Here is a 13,536-nt window from a genome sequence, read left to right as displayed (position 1 = left end):
AAGGTATAAAAATACCTTGCTGCTTTTTATAAATGCAGATCTAAAATGTAACTCATTGTATTTTCTGCTTGGCTTCAAACTAATTTAAGCACTTCTCCACTCAGATGAAAAATGTTTGCTCGTCATTCATCAGTCAGACAGCGCTCTGACTGATGTGTAGCTACTGTTCTCCAGTAAAATGCAAGATTACCTTCAAGCAAAACACTACGAAATGTAGCTTGCTTCATTCTTTCTATGATAAACAGAAATACGATGGTCATGCATCGTCTTTTTCATTGTAAGCTAATAGTTGCATGCCCCCGGATCACTCTATTGAAGCAAAAATAGATGTCAAAGTTCAATATAAAACGTAAGTGAAATGGTTTAAAAACGCAGATTGTATGATGGTCTGTGTTTTTAAAATGCTGATTTCTGAAAGCTAATGTGACCCCTGGGTATATACACGGTATACCGCCCAAGCCTAACTGTAATGATGATATGAATCTGCGTAAAGCTCATTGTTTCAAAGGCCCATAGTATTACTTTCAAAGGGATGGCACTTTGAATCCTGCACAACCACCTTGGTTTATGGATCAACTTGCAACGTCAAAGAAAGCCAATAATTCTGTCTTATAAATCTGTGTAATTCTGTCTCCTGAATTAGAATTTTTGTTCTTAGCATGCACAAGAGTAAATAAAACAACTTGGAAATGACATTCTCAGGGCACTGACGTGAAGCTCACAAAAGCATTAATTTGGCTGGTTCCGTGGGACAACAACAAACAAATAGTGAGAACCGGGAAACCAGCGAGTCCGCCCGAGGCAATGTCACAGCCGTCCAGTCTGATTGACTTCCGGGCCAAAGCTGCCAGCAAAGAGAACAATTACAACAGGAGCTGTTGCAGGACTCACCACCTGGCAGTGTAAGTGGTCTCCACTCTCTGACTCCCTGCAAGACAGTAGATGCAGAGCCCACTAGGCCTACATGAGATTCCCCACCACCACAAATTGGACTTACAGGATGGCTAAGTCACCCCAACATTGAAAAACTACCAGAGCAACCGAGCCAAGTTCACCTGTAAAGTCAGTCATGTTAAACATGGGTGGAGAACGTGCAGGATAATTTGCAACTAAACGTGGTTTGACCAAACATGAATTTTCATGCATGGTTCTGATCATAACAGACAGTAATAGTATATAGGTAGCAGTGGGTGGCAATACTATCCCTTGGCCACTTTCAGTTTCCCTACCCTACTGAACTAAACCACCCGTACAATCCATGATTCCTAATGACACAGATTGGTTTGAAACCTACTGGTGTGAAACGAACTAGGTAAGCTTTCCTGATTACATTAGGTGTACAGTAACTTATTACATTACAGTTACTGTCCATGATAATATTGTATTTCCTGTATAGAGGTTGATTCTATGCAGCTAGAAGAGCTGTGCATGTACAGTAAGAGTATGTGTAATTAAGCTAGAATCACTTCATAAAAATTCCAATGGCCATTCTATTGCAAGGAGCCAGCCTACAGACCAACAGCAGAACAGAAGAGTGACACGATTAAAAAATCCATTACTTGGTTTATATACGCTTAACAAAAATACACTGCTCAAAAAAATAAAGGGAACACTTAAACAACACAATGTAACTCCAAGTCAATCACACTTCTGTGAAATCAAACTGTCCACTTAGGAAGCAACACTGATTGACAATAAATTTCACATGCTGTTGTGCAAATGGAATAGACAACAGGTGGAAATTATAGGCAATTAGCAAGACACCCCCAATAAAGGAGTGGTTCTGCAGGTGGGGACCACAGACCACTTCTCAGTTCCTATGCTTCCTGGCTGATGTTTTGGTCACTTTTGAATGCTGGCGGTGCTTTCACTCTAGTGGTAGCATGAGACGGAGTCTACAACCCACACAAGTGGCTCAGGTAGTGCAGCTCATCCAGGATGGCACATCAATGCGAGCTGTGGCAAGAAGGTTTGCTGTGTCTGTCAGTGTAGTGTCCAGAGCATGGAGGCGCTACCAGGAGACAGGCCAGTACATCAGGAGACGTGGAGGAGGCCGTAGGAGGGCAACAACCCAGCAGCAGGACCGCTACCTCCGCCTTTGTGCAAGGAGGAGCAGGAGAAGCACTGCCAGAGCCCTGCAAAATGACCTCCAGCAGGCCACAAATGTGCATGTGTCTGCTCAAACGGTCAGAAACAGACTCCATGAGGGTGGTATGAGGGCCCGACGTCCACAGGTGGGGGTTGTGCTTACAGCCCAACACCGTGCAGGACATTTGGCATTTGCCAGAGAACACCAAGATAGGCAAATTCACCACTGGCGCCCTGTGCTCTTCACAGATGAAAGCAGGTTCACACTGAGCACGTGACAGACGTGACAGAGTCTGGAGATGCCGTGGAGAACGTTCTGCTGCCTGCAACATCCTCCAGAATGACCGGTTTGGCGGTGGGTCAGTCATGGTGTGGGGTGGCATTTCTTTGGGGGGGCCGCACAGCCCTTCATGTGCTCGCCAGAGGTAGCCTGACTGCCATTAGGTACCGAGATGAGATCCTCAGACCCCTTGTGAGACCATATGCTGGTGCGGTTGGTCCTGGGTTCCTCCTAATGCAAGACAATGCCTGACCTCATGTGGCTGGAGTGTGTCAGCAGTTCCTGCAAGAGGAAGGCATTGATGCTATGGACTGGCCCGCCCGTTCCCCAGACCTGAATCCAATTGAGCACATCTGGGACATCATGTCTCGCTCCATCCACCAACGCCACGTTGCACCACAGACTGTCCAGGAGTTGGCGGATGCTTTAGTCCAGGTCTGGGAGGAGATCCCTCAGGAGACCATCCGCCACCTCATCAGGAGCATGCCCAGGCGTTGTTGGGAGGTCATACAGGCACGTGGAGGCCACACACACTACTGAGCCTCATTTTGACTTGTTGTAAGGACATTACATCAAAGTTGGATCAGCCTGTAGTGTGGTTTTCCACTTTCATTTTGAGTGTGACTCCAAATCCAGACCTCATTGGGTTGATAAATTGGATTTCCATTGATTATTTTTGTGTGATTTTGTTGTCAGCACATTCAACTATGTAAAGAAAAAAGTATTTAACCTGTTAGGGCTAGGGGGCAGTATTGACACGGCTGGATAAAAAATGTACCCGATTTAATCTGGTTACTACTCCTGCCCAGTAACTAGAATATGCATATAATTATTGGCTTTGGATAGAAAACACTCCAAAGTTTCTAAAACTGTTTGAATGGTGTCTGTGAGTATAACAGAACTCAAATGGCAGGTCAAAACCTGAGAAGATTCTGTACAGGAAGTACCCTGTCTGACCATTTCTTGGCCTTCTTTGCCATCTCTATCCATTACAAAGGATCTCTGCTGTTACGTGACACTTCCTACGGCTGCCATGGGCTCTCAGAAGGCGGCAAAAAGCTGAATCGTGGCTTTGCAGGCTCTGGCTGAAAAAAAGTAGCGCGTTTGGGTAGTGGCTTGTTACAGTACTGTGAGACTCAGGCACGTGCCCGCGTCGACCGAATGCTTTGTTTTCTTTCCTCTGTTTACCTAAACGGAGATTACCGGTCGGAATATTACCGCTTTTTTACGAGAAAAATGGCATAAAAATGGATTTTAAACAGCGGTTGACATGCTTCGAAGTACGGTAATGGAATATTTAGAATTTTTTCGTCACGAATTGCGCCATGCTCGTGACCCTGATTTACCATTTCGGACAGTGTCTGGAACGCACGAACAAAACGCCGCTATTTGGATATAACGATGGATTATTTTGGACCAAACCAACATTTGTTATTGAAGTAGCAGTCCTGGGAGTGCATTCTGACGAAGACAACAAAGGTAATCAAACTTTTGTAATAGTAAATCTGACTTTGGTCAGGGCTAAACTTGGTGGGTGTCTAAATGGCTAGCCGTGATGGCTGGGCTATCTACTGAGAATATTGCAAAATGTGCTTTCACCGAAAAGCTATTTTAAAATCGGACACCTCGATTGCACAAAGGAGTTCTGTATCTATAATTCTTAAAATAATTGTTATGTTTTTTGTGAACGTTTATCGTGAGTAATTTAGTAAATTCACCGGATGTTTGCGGGGGGTATGCTAGTTCTGAACGTCACATGCTAATGTAAAAAAGCTGGTTTTTGATATAAATATGAACTTGATTGAACAAAACATGCATGCATTGTATAACATAATGTCCTAGGGTTGTCATCTGATGAAGATCATCAAAGGTTAGTGCTGCATTTAGCTGTGGTTTTGTTTTTTGTGACATATGCTAGCTTGAAAAATGGGTGTCTGATTATTTCTGGCTGGGTACTCTGCTGACATAATCTAATGTTTTGCTTTCGTTGTAAAGCCTTTTTGAAATCGGACAGTGTGGTTAGATTAACGAGAGTCGTGTCTTTAAAATGCTGTAAAATAGTCATATGTTTGAAAAATTGAAGTTTTCGGATTTTAGAGGAATTTGTATTTCGCGCCACGCCCATCATTGGATATTGGAGCAGGTGTTCCGCTAGCGGAACGTCTAGATGTAAGAGGTTAAAATGCTGTAAAATAGTCATATGTTTGAGAAATTGAAGTAATAGCATTTCTAAGGTATTTGAAAATCGCGCCACGGGATTCAACTGGCTGTTGCGTAGGTGGGACGATAAAGCAAAGTAGTTCGACACATATAACAACACAAAGTTACACATGGAGTAAAACAAACATACAGTCAATAATACAGTAGAAAAATAAGTCTATATACAATGTGAGCAAATGAGGTGAGATAAGGGAGGTAAAGGCAATAAATAGGCCATGGTGGCGAAGTAAATACAATATAGCAATTAAAACACTGGAATGGTAGATTTGACAGTAGATGAGTGTGCAAAGTAGAAATACTGGGGTGCAAAGGAGCAAAATAAATAAATAAATACAGTAGGGGAAGCAGTAGTTGTTTGGGCTATTTATAGATGGGCTATGTACAGGTGCAGTAATCTGTGAGCTGCTCTGACAGCAGGTGCTTAAAGCTAGTGAGGGAGATAAGTGTTTCCAGTGTCAGAGATTTTTGTAGTTCGTTCCAATCATTGGCAGCAGAGAACTGGAAGGAGAGGCGGCCAAAGGAGGAATTGGCTTTGGGGGTGACAAGTGAAATATACCTGCTGGAACGCGTGCTACGGGTGGGTGCAGCTATGGTGACCAGCGAGCAGAGATAAGGCGGGAGTTTACCTAGCAGGGTCTTGTAGATGACCTGGAACCAGTGGGTTTGGAGACGAGTATGAAGCGAAGGCCAGCCAACAAGCGTGTACAGGTCGCAGCGGTGGGTAGTATATGGGGTTTTGGTGACAAAACGGATGGCACTGTGATAGACTGCATCCAATTTGTTGAGTAGGGTGTTGGAGGCTATTTTGTAAATGACATCGCCAAAGTCGAGGATCGGTAAGATGGTCAGTTTTACGAGGGTATGTTTGGCAGCATGAGTGAAGGATGCTTTGTTGCAAAACAGGAAGCCAATTCTAGATTTAACTTTGGATTGGAGATGTTTTATGTGAGTCTGGAAGGAGAGTTTACAGTCTAGCCAGACACCTAGGTATTTGTAGTTGTCCACATATTCTAAGTCAGAACCGTCCAGAGTAGTGATGCTGGACGGGCGGGCAGGTACAGACAACGGTCGGTTGAAGAGCATGCATTTAGTTTTACTTGAATTTAAGAGCAGTTGTAGGCCACGGAAGGAGAATTGTATGGCATTGAACCTTGTCTGGAGGGTTGTTAACACAGTGTCCAAAGAAGGGCCAGAAGTATACAGAATGGTGTAATCTGCGTAGAGACTCACCAACAGCAAGAGCGACATCATTGATATATATAGAGAAGAGAGGCGGCCCAAAAATTGAACCCTGTGGCACCCCCATAGAGACTGCCAGAGGCCTGGACAACAAGCCCTCAGATTTGACACACTGAACTCTGTCGGAGAAGTAGTTGGTGAACCAGTCGAGGCAATCATTTGATAAACCAAGGCTGTTGAGTCTGCTGATGAGGATGTGGTGATTAACAGAGTCGAAAGCCTTGGCCAGGTCAATGAATATGGCTGCACGGTACTGTTTCTTATCGATGGCGGTTAAGATATCGTTTAGGACCTTGAGCGTGGCTGAGGTGCATGACCAGCTCTGAAACCAGATTGCATAGCGGAGAAGGTACGGCGGGATTCGAAATGGTCGGTGATCTGTTTGTTAACTTGGCTTTCGAAGTCCTTAGAAAGGCAGGGTAGGATAGATATAGGTCTGAAGCAGTTTGGGTCAAGAGTGTCCCCCCTTTGAAGAAGGGGATGACCACAGCTGCTTTCCAATCTTTGGGAATCTCAGATGACACGAAAGAGAGGTTGAACAGGCTAGTAATAGGGGTTGCAACAATTTCGGCAGATCATTTTAGAAATAAAGGGTCCAGATTATCTAGCCCGGCTGATTTGTGGGGGTCCCGATTTTGCAGCTCTTTCAGAATATCAGCTGACTGGATTTGGGTTAATTTCTAAATTGTAATTACTTCGCCACTACGGCCTATTAATTGCCTTACTTCCTTACTTCATTTGCACACACTGTATACAGATTTTCTATTGTGTTATTGACTGTACGTTTGTTTATCACAAGTGAGACTGTGTTGTTGTTTTTGTCGCACTGCTTTGCTTTATCTTGGCCAGGTTGCAGTTGTAAATGAGAACTTGTTCTCAACTAGCCTACCTGGTTAAATAAAGGTGAAATAAAAAATAAATTAAATAAAAAAAACAGGGATGAGGTGAGTGCCTTGGCGGAGTGGTGCCAGGAAAATAACCTCACCCTCAGCGTCAACAAAACAAAGGAGCTGATCGTGGACTACAGGACGCAGCAGAGAGAGCACGCCCCCATCCACATCGACGGGCTGCAGTGAAGAGGGTAAAAAGCTTCAAGTTCCTCTGCGTGCACGTCACTGAAGACCTGAAATTCACACTAACAGCGAGTTGAAGAAGGCGCAACAGCGCCTCTAACCTAAGGAGGCTGAAGAAATTTGGCTTGGCCCATAAGACTCTCACAAACTTCTAAAGATGCACCATAATGTAGCTGTTCTTGTCTATTGATGTTCTGTATTATGTCATGTTTCACGTGGACCCCAGGAAGAGTAGCTGCTGCTTTTGCAACAGCTAATGAGGATCCTAATAAAATACCAAAATAATATACAAAATAGCCTCCAACACTATACTCTACAAATTGGATGCAGTCTATCACAGTGCCATCCGTTTTGTCACCAAATCCCCATATACTACCCACCATTGCGACCTGTATGCTCTCGTTGGCTGGTCCTCGCTACATATTTGTCGCCAGACCCACTGGCTCCAGGTCATGTATAAGTCTTTGCTAGGTAAAGCTCCACCTCATCTCAGCTCACTGGTCACCACAGCAACACCCATCCGTAGCAAGCGCTCCAGCAGGTACATTTCACTGGTCATCCCCTTTCCTTCCAGTTCTCTGCTGCCAATGACTGGAACGAATTGCAAAAATCACTTAACCTCTTACATCTAGACGTTCCGCTAGCGGAACACCTGCTCCAATATCCAATGATAGGCATGGCGCGAATTACAAATTCCTCAAAATAACAAAAACTTCAATTTTTCAAACATATGACTATTTCACAGCTATTTAAAGACAAGACTCGCGTTAATCTAACCACACTGTCCGATTTCAAAAAGGCTTTACAACGAAAGCAAAACATTAGATTATGTCAGCAGAGTACCAAGCCAGAAATAATCAGACACCCATTTTTCAAGCTAGCATATAATGTCACAAAAATCCAGAAGACAGCTAAATGCAGCACTAACCTTTGATGATCTTCATCAGATGACACACCTAGGACATTATGTTATACAATACATGCATGTTTTGTTCAATCAAGTTCATATTTATATCAAAAAACAGCTTTTTACATTAGCATGTGACGTTCAGAACTAGCATACTAGTTCGGGGAATTTGCTAACAATTTACTAAATTACTCACGATAAACGTTCACAAAAAGCATAACAATTATTTTAAGAATTATAGATACAGAACTCCTCTATGCACTCGATATGTCCGATTTTAAAATAGCTTTTTGGTGAAAGCACATTTTGCAATATTCTAAGTACATAGCCCAGCCATCACGGGCTAGCTATTTAGACACCCGGCAAGTTTAGCCTTCACCAAAATCAGATTTACTATTATAAAAGTTTGATTACCTTTTGTTATCTTCGTCAGAATGCACTCCCAGGACTGCTACTTCAATAACAAATGTTGGTTTGGTCCAAAATAATCCATCGTTATATCCGAATAGCGGCGTTTTGTTCGTGCGTCCCAGACACTATCCGAAATGGTAAATCAGGTTCGCGCGAATGGCGCAATTCGTGACAAAAAAATTCTAAATATTCCATTACCGTACTTCGAAGCATGTCAACCGCTGTTTAAAATCAATTTTTATGCAATTTATCTCGTAAAAAAGCGATAATATTCCGACCGGGAATCTCCTTTTCAGCAAACAGAGGAAAAAAAATCACAAAGACGGGGGCGGCCAGGGCACACGCCTAAGCCCACAGTCCCTTGATCGGCCACTTGAGAAAGGCGATAATGCGTTTCAGCCTGGTGCTGGGATGACGACATTCAGGTTTTTCCCGGGCTCTGAGCGCCCATGGAAGACGTAGGAAGTGTCACGTTAGAGCAGAGATCCTTTGTAAAAGATAGAGATGGCAAAGAAGTTCAAGAAATGGTCAGACAGGCCACTTCCTGTAAAGGAATCTCTCAGGTTTTGACCTGCCATTTGAGTTCTGTTATACTCACAGACACCATTCAAACAATTTTAGAAACGTTGGAGTGTTTTATATCCAAAGCCAATAATTATATGCATATTCTAGTTACTGGGCAGGAGTAGTAACCAGATTAAATCGGGTACGTTTTTTATCCAGCCGTGAAAATACTGCCCCCTAGCCATAACAGGTTAAGCTGGAGTCGTACATCTCCCTCATTAACTTTAAGCATCAGCTGTCAGAGCAGCTTACCGATCATTGCACCTGTACACAGCCCATCTGTAAATAGCCCACCCAACTACCTCATTCCCATATTGTTATTTTTTTTGTTGCTCCTTTGCACCCCAGTATCTCTACTTGCGCATTCATCTTCTGCACATCTATCACTCCAGTGTTTAATTGCTAAATTGTAATTATTTCTCCACTACGGCCTATTTATTGCCTTACCTCCCTAATCTTACTACATTTGCACACACTGTATATAGACTTTTGTATTGTGTTATTGACTGTACGTTTGTTTATCCCATGTGTAACTCTGTGTTTGTGTCGCACTGCTTTGCTTCATCTTGGCCATGTCGCAGTTGTAAATGAGAACTTGTTCTCAACTGGCCTACCTGGTTAAATACATTTTAAATAAAAAATAAAAAATTGTCTCTGAAGCAGCATGTGTACACACTATCTGTGTGGAGTCTGGCGTCGTAAGGCAACGGGCCTGCCTGCTCTGCTTGGAAAACAATGGGGGAGGAGCAAACGGGCCGAGACTACGGAGGACCAAGCACACCCCCATTCTCATCGACGGGGCTGTAGTGGAGCATGTTTGAGAACTTCAAGTTCCTTGGTATCCACATCACCAAACTAACATGGTCCAAGCACACCAAAACAGTAGTGAAGAGGGCACGACAAAACCTATTCCCCCTCAAGAGACTGAAAAGATTTGGCATGGGTCCTCAGATCCTCAAAAGGTTCTTCAGCTGCACCATCGAGAACATCCTGACTGGTTGAATCACTGCCTGGAATGGCAACTGCTCGGCATCCGAACGCAAGGTACTACAGAGGGTAGTGCGTACGGCCCAGTACATCACTGGGGCCAAGCTTCCTGCCATCCAGGACCTCTATACCAGGCGGTGTCAGAGGAAGGCCATAAAAATTGTCAAAGACTCCAGCCACCCTAATCAGACTGTTCTCTCTGTTACCGCAAGGCAAGCGGTACTAGAGTGCCAAGTCTAGGTCCAAGAGGCTTCTACCCGACCCACTCCCTCTTTGACTGAAAAGATTTGGCATGGGTCCTCAGATCTTCAAAAAGGTTCTACTGCTGCACCATCGAGAACATTCTGACTGGTTGCATCACTGCCTGGTATGGCAACTGCTCAGCATCCGACCGCAAGGCACTACAGAGGGTCGTGCATACGGCTCAGCACATCACTGGGGCCAAGCTTACTGCCATCCAGGACCTCTATACCAGGCGGTGTCAGAGGAAGGCCATAAAAAAAAAAGACTCCAGCCACCCTAGTCAGACTGTTCTTTCTGTTACCGCATGGCAAGCAGTACCAGAGCGTCAAGTCTAGGTCCAAGAGGCTTCCCCCCCCATCTTTTACACTGCTGCTACTCTCTGTTATTATCTATGCATAAGTCACTTTAATAACTCTACCCATATGTTTATATTACCTCAATTACCTCGACTAACCAGTGCCCCCGCACATTGACTCTGTACCCCCTGTATATAGCGTCGCTATTGTTATTTTACTGCTGCTCTTTAATTATGTTAATTTATTTATTTTAACTGCATCGTTGGTTAAGGGCTTGTAAGTAAGCATTTCACTGTAAGATCTACACCTACTGTATTCGGCACGTGTCAACTAAAATTTGATTTGAACCGGCTCCTCTGCTGTCTGACCCTAGTGCAGCTGTAAGCAAGCCGGTTGGATCTGCTGGCTAGCGTGCAGTCTATAAAATGACTATGACCATAAACATTGATTCGTTCTCCTAACATAAGGGCCACAACTCATATTTAGCACTATTTGGACCTCCTTTGCACAATGCCATGCTACCAGATGCATTGTCTTTGTCTGAAAATGCATATTATTTCAGCATGAACGAGTGTTTTATAACTTTCATTTACAAGAGCACAAATCGCCATGTTGCGCAGTTCAGCCGCGCGCACACGTTCAATTCGCGTTCGTTAGCCAGGTAGCTAGTAAATTCTTGTTACATATTTGGTGCAAGCTAATGAAAATCATCAGATGATTTGCTAGCTAATGGCAAGGAGTCAGACTTCAGTTCCATTTCACAGTTTAAAACTCCTTTTAAAATAAGATATCACTACAGTTGATATACCTTGACATCCTCGTCAACTACAACTAACGACGTTAGCCGGTAATTTCAGTTTGCGAGGCTAGCTAACACAGGGAGAGTTTTCACAGTGCACCAGTCACTAGAGAGCAAGCTAGCTCTAAACTAGTTAGCGATAGCTAACTACATCGGGCACAAAACTGTAGCAAACAAGCTAGCTGTCAATCTAGAGAAGTAACTTATAAAATAAAACAATAGCATAACATAAGAACAATATTTTGGGGATGGCTTCAATCGCAGTGCACTTCGCTAGCTAGACTAGTGTTCCCAACCAGGAGTACTAGGACCCCCAGGGGTACTTGAAGACTCATGAGACCATAGGCCTACTGGTAAAAATGCACATGAGAGAGTATTTCAGAGGTACTCCGTGCAGAGCAAAATTCAGTTGGTGGTACAGTAACCGAAAAGGGTAGGGAACCACTGAGCAAGAGAATATCATCCAACTCCTATAAGAAATAGCTATGAACAAAAACGGTATCCTTCAAACCGTCCTGCCTATCCTAACACACGATTAATTGCGGGTATAGGGATCAAACGCATGTGAAAACAACCAAAGTTTCTAAACAATGAAAATTAAACTTATAATAATGATAATAATAATATATATTTTTAAATCCCTATGTGTACTTACCCTTCACTCACATGAACAGCAGCAGTCCTCCTCTCCTCAGATATTAATGAAATATTTACAAACAACCCAATACTCTCTACCAAATCACCGATACAATTGATGTGAATATTCAAATATCCTCCATTGATTAGTCTGAGATCTCCGTAGTATTTGTTTAAATTCAATTTGTCCAAAAAGAGAGAAACTGAGATACAAAACAAGAACTCTTCTTCAATCTCATTCACCACAGCCTGAGCACAACAGTTATCCATGCGCTCATGAGGAGCGATAAGAAAGGGGTAGGAAAACTATTTCTAAAAGGTGACAATTGTAGCCGTTGTATCCCAGATTGATTCATTAATTAATAGTATATGGTTAGTTATACATTTTGAGTCGAGGGTCGTCGCAAGGTGAAACGAAAATGTGTTTGAAAAGCGAACTATTTTTTGTCATGGTGCGGCGAATTTATTTCACTTTGCCTAAGGAACAGGGGCACTACGCCTTCCATTGCCTAGGGAAAAACCCCGGATGTAAACTCGGTGAAACTCATCTGGAGAGAAGTAGCACTCGGGTCGTCACTAGTTATCACAGTCACAAAGTCATAAACTCCGCCTATTTCTACAGATAACTATCTTCTTAAAATGTGATTTAAAACTTAACCATGCACTATGCCTAACCCTGACCTTAAATTACGACCAAAAGGAGCAAATGTATGTTTTCGTTAAATTGTACGATACAGCCAATTTTGACTTTGTGACTGTGCTATCTAATGCAAACCTAGCACTCGATGCAAAGAAATACGCGGTGCAATTTGTTGCTGCTTAGACTTGCCACGGCCCATATCCTGCGCCTCACTGTCGATGGATGAAAAAGCACCACTTACTTTCATATCTTTTACTAGCCAGCCATTCTGAATTCAGTTTTAGTATTGAAGGGGGGCTCGACATAATAAAACGGTCATGCCAAGTATCAAACGTTTATGCAGAACCGCTGCACTGTACATGCTTTCTGGTGATGGCTGGCTGTTGATGTGAGGCGTGGGCAAGCGACACTTTACAAGTGCGCCATGATTTTATTATAATTAGAAAATAGTTGTTTATGATATGTCATATCATCTATATTTATTAAGTATTGTAGAACGACATACTATTATTATTATAGATAACTAATGTAAATTGTCAAAAATAATACTGATGTTACAAAAACCGATGGATTCCATAATAGGCCTATACAATACACAGGTTTATGATACAAGACATAGTGCATAACAGGCTAACAATAGTGTAAAGCACTACTCCATACATTTTACCTGACACCCAAAAGTACCCGTTACATTTTGAATGCTTAGCAGGACAGGAAAATGGTCCAATTCAAGTACTTATCTAGAGAACAACCCTGCTAATCCCTACTGCCTCTGATCTGGCAGACTCACTAAACACAAATGCTTGGTTTGTAAATTATGTCTGAGTGTTGGAGTGTCCCCCTGGCTATCGATAAATAAATAAACAAAAATTGTGCCGTCTGGTTTGCTTAGTATAAGTAATTTCAAATTATTTATACTTTTACTTTTGATAGTTATGTATATTTTACCAATTACATTTACTTTTGATACTTAAGTATATTTAAAACCAAATACTTTTAGACTTTTACTCATGTAGTATTTTACTGGGTGACTTTTCCTTGAGCCATTTCCTATTAAGGTTTCTTTACTTTTACTCAAGTATGACAGTTGGGTACTTTTTCCACCACTGCAGGCTAAGCACGCTACAAGGCTAAACATACTACCCTGTACTTA

The 13,536-nt window shown here is 42.7% G+C and overlaps 1 protein-coding gene across 1 annotated transcript in view; it reads right to left on the bottom strand.

Moving 5' to 3' along the window:
- pf21a (PHD finger protein 21A) overlaps nt 1–11,994 on the bottom strand; it is a 62,158-nt gene extending 50,164 nt beyond the window's left edge. Inside the window, 1 exon segment of the mRNA NM_001140956.2 lies at nt 11,763–11,994. The gene's annotated coding sequence lies outside the window, so the exon portion shown is untranslated.
- Nucleotides 11,995–13,536: the final 1,542 nt, after the last annotated feature.

This window comes from Salmo salar, chromosome ssa16 (assembly GCF_905237065.1).
Source record: "Salmo salar chromosome ssa16, Ssal_v3.1, whole genome shotgun sequence".
Lineage (NCBI taxonomy): Eukaryota > Metazoa > Chordata > Actinopteri > Salmoniformes > Salmonidae > Salmo > Salmo salar.
Note: the sequence above shows the minus strand (reverse complement) of the source record. Positions and strands in the feature narration are given on the sequence as shown.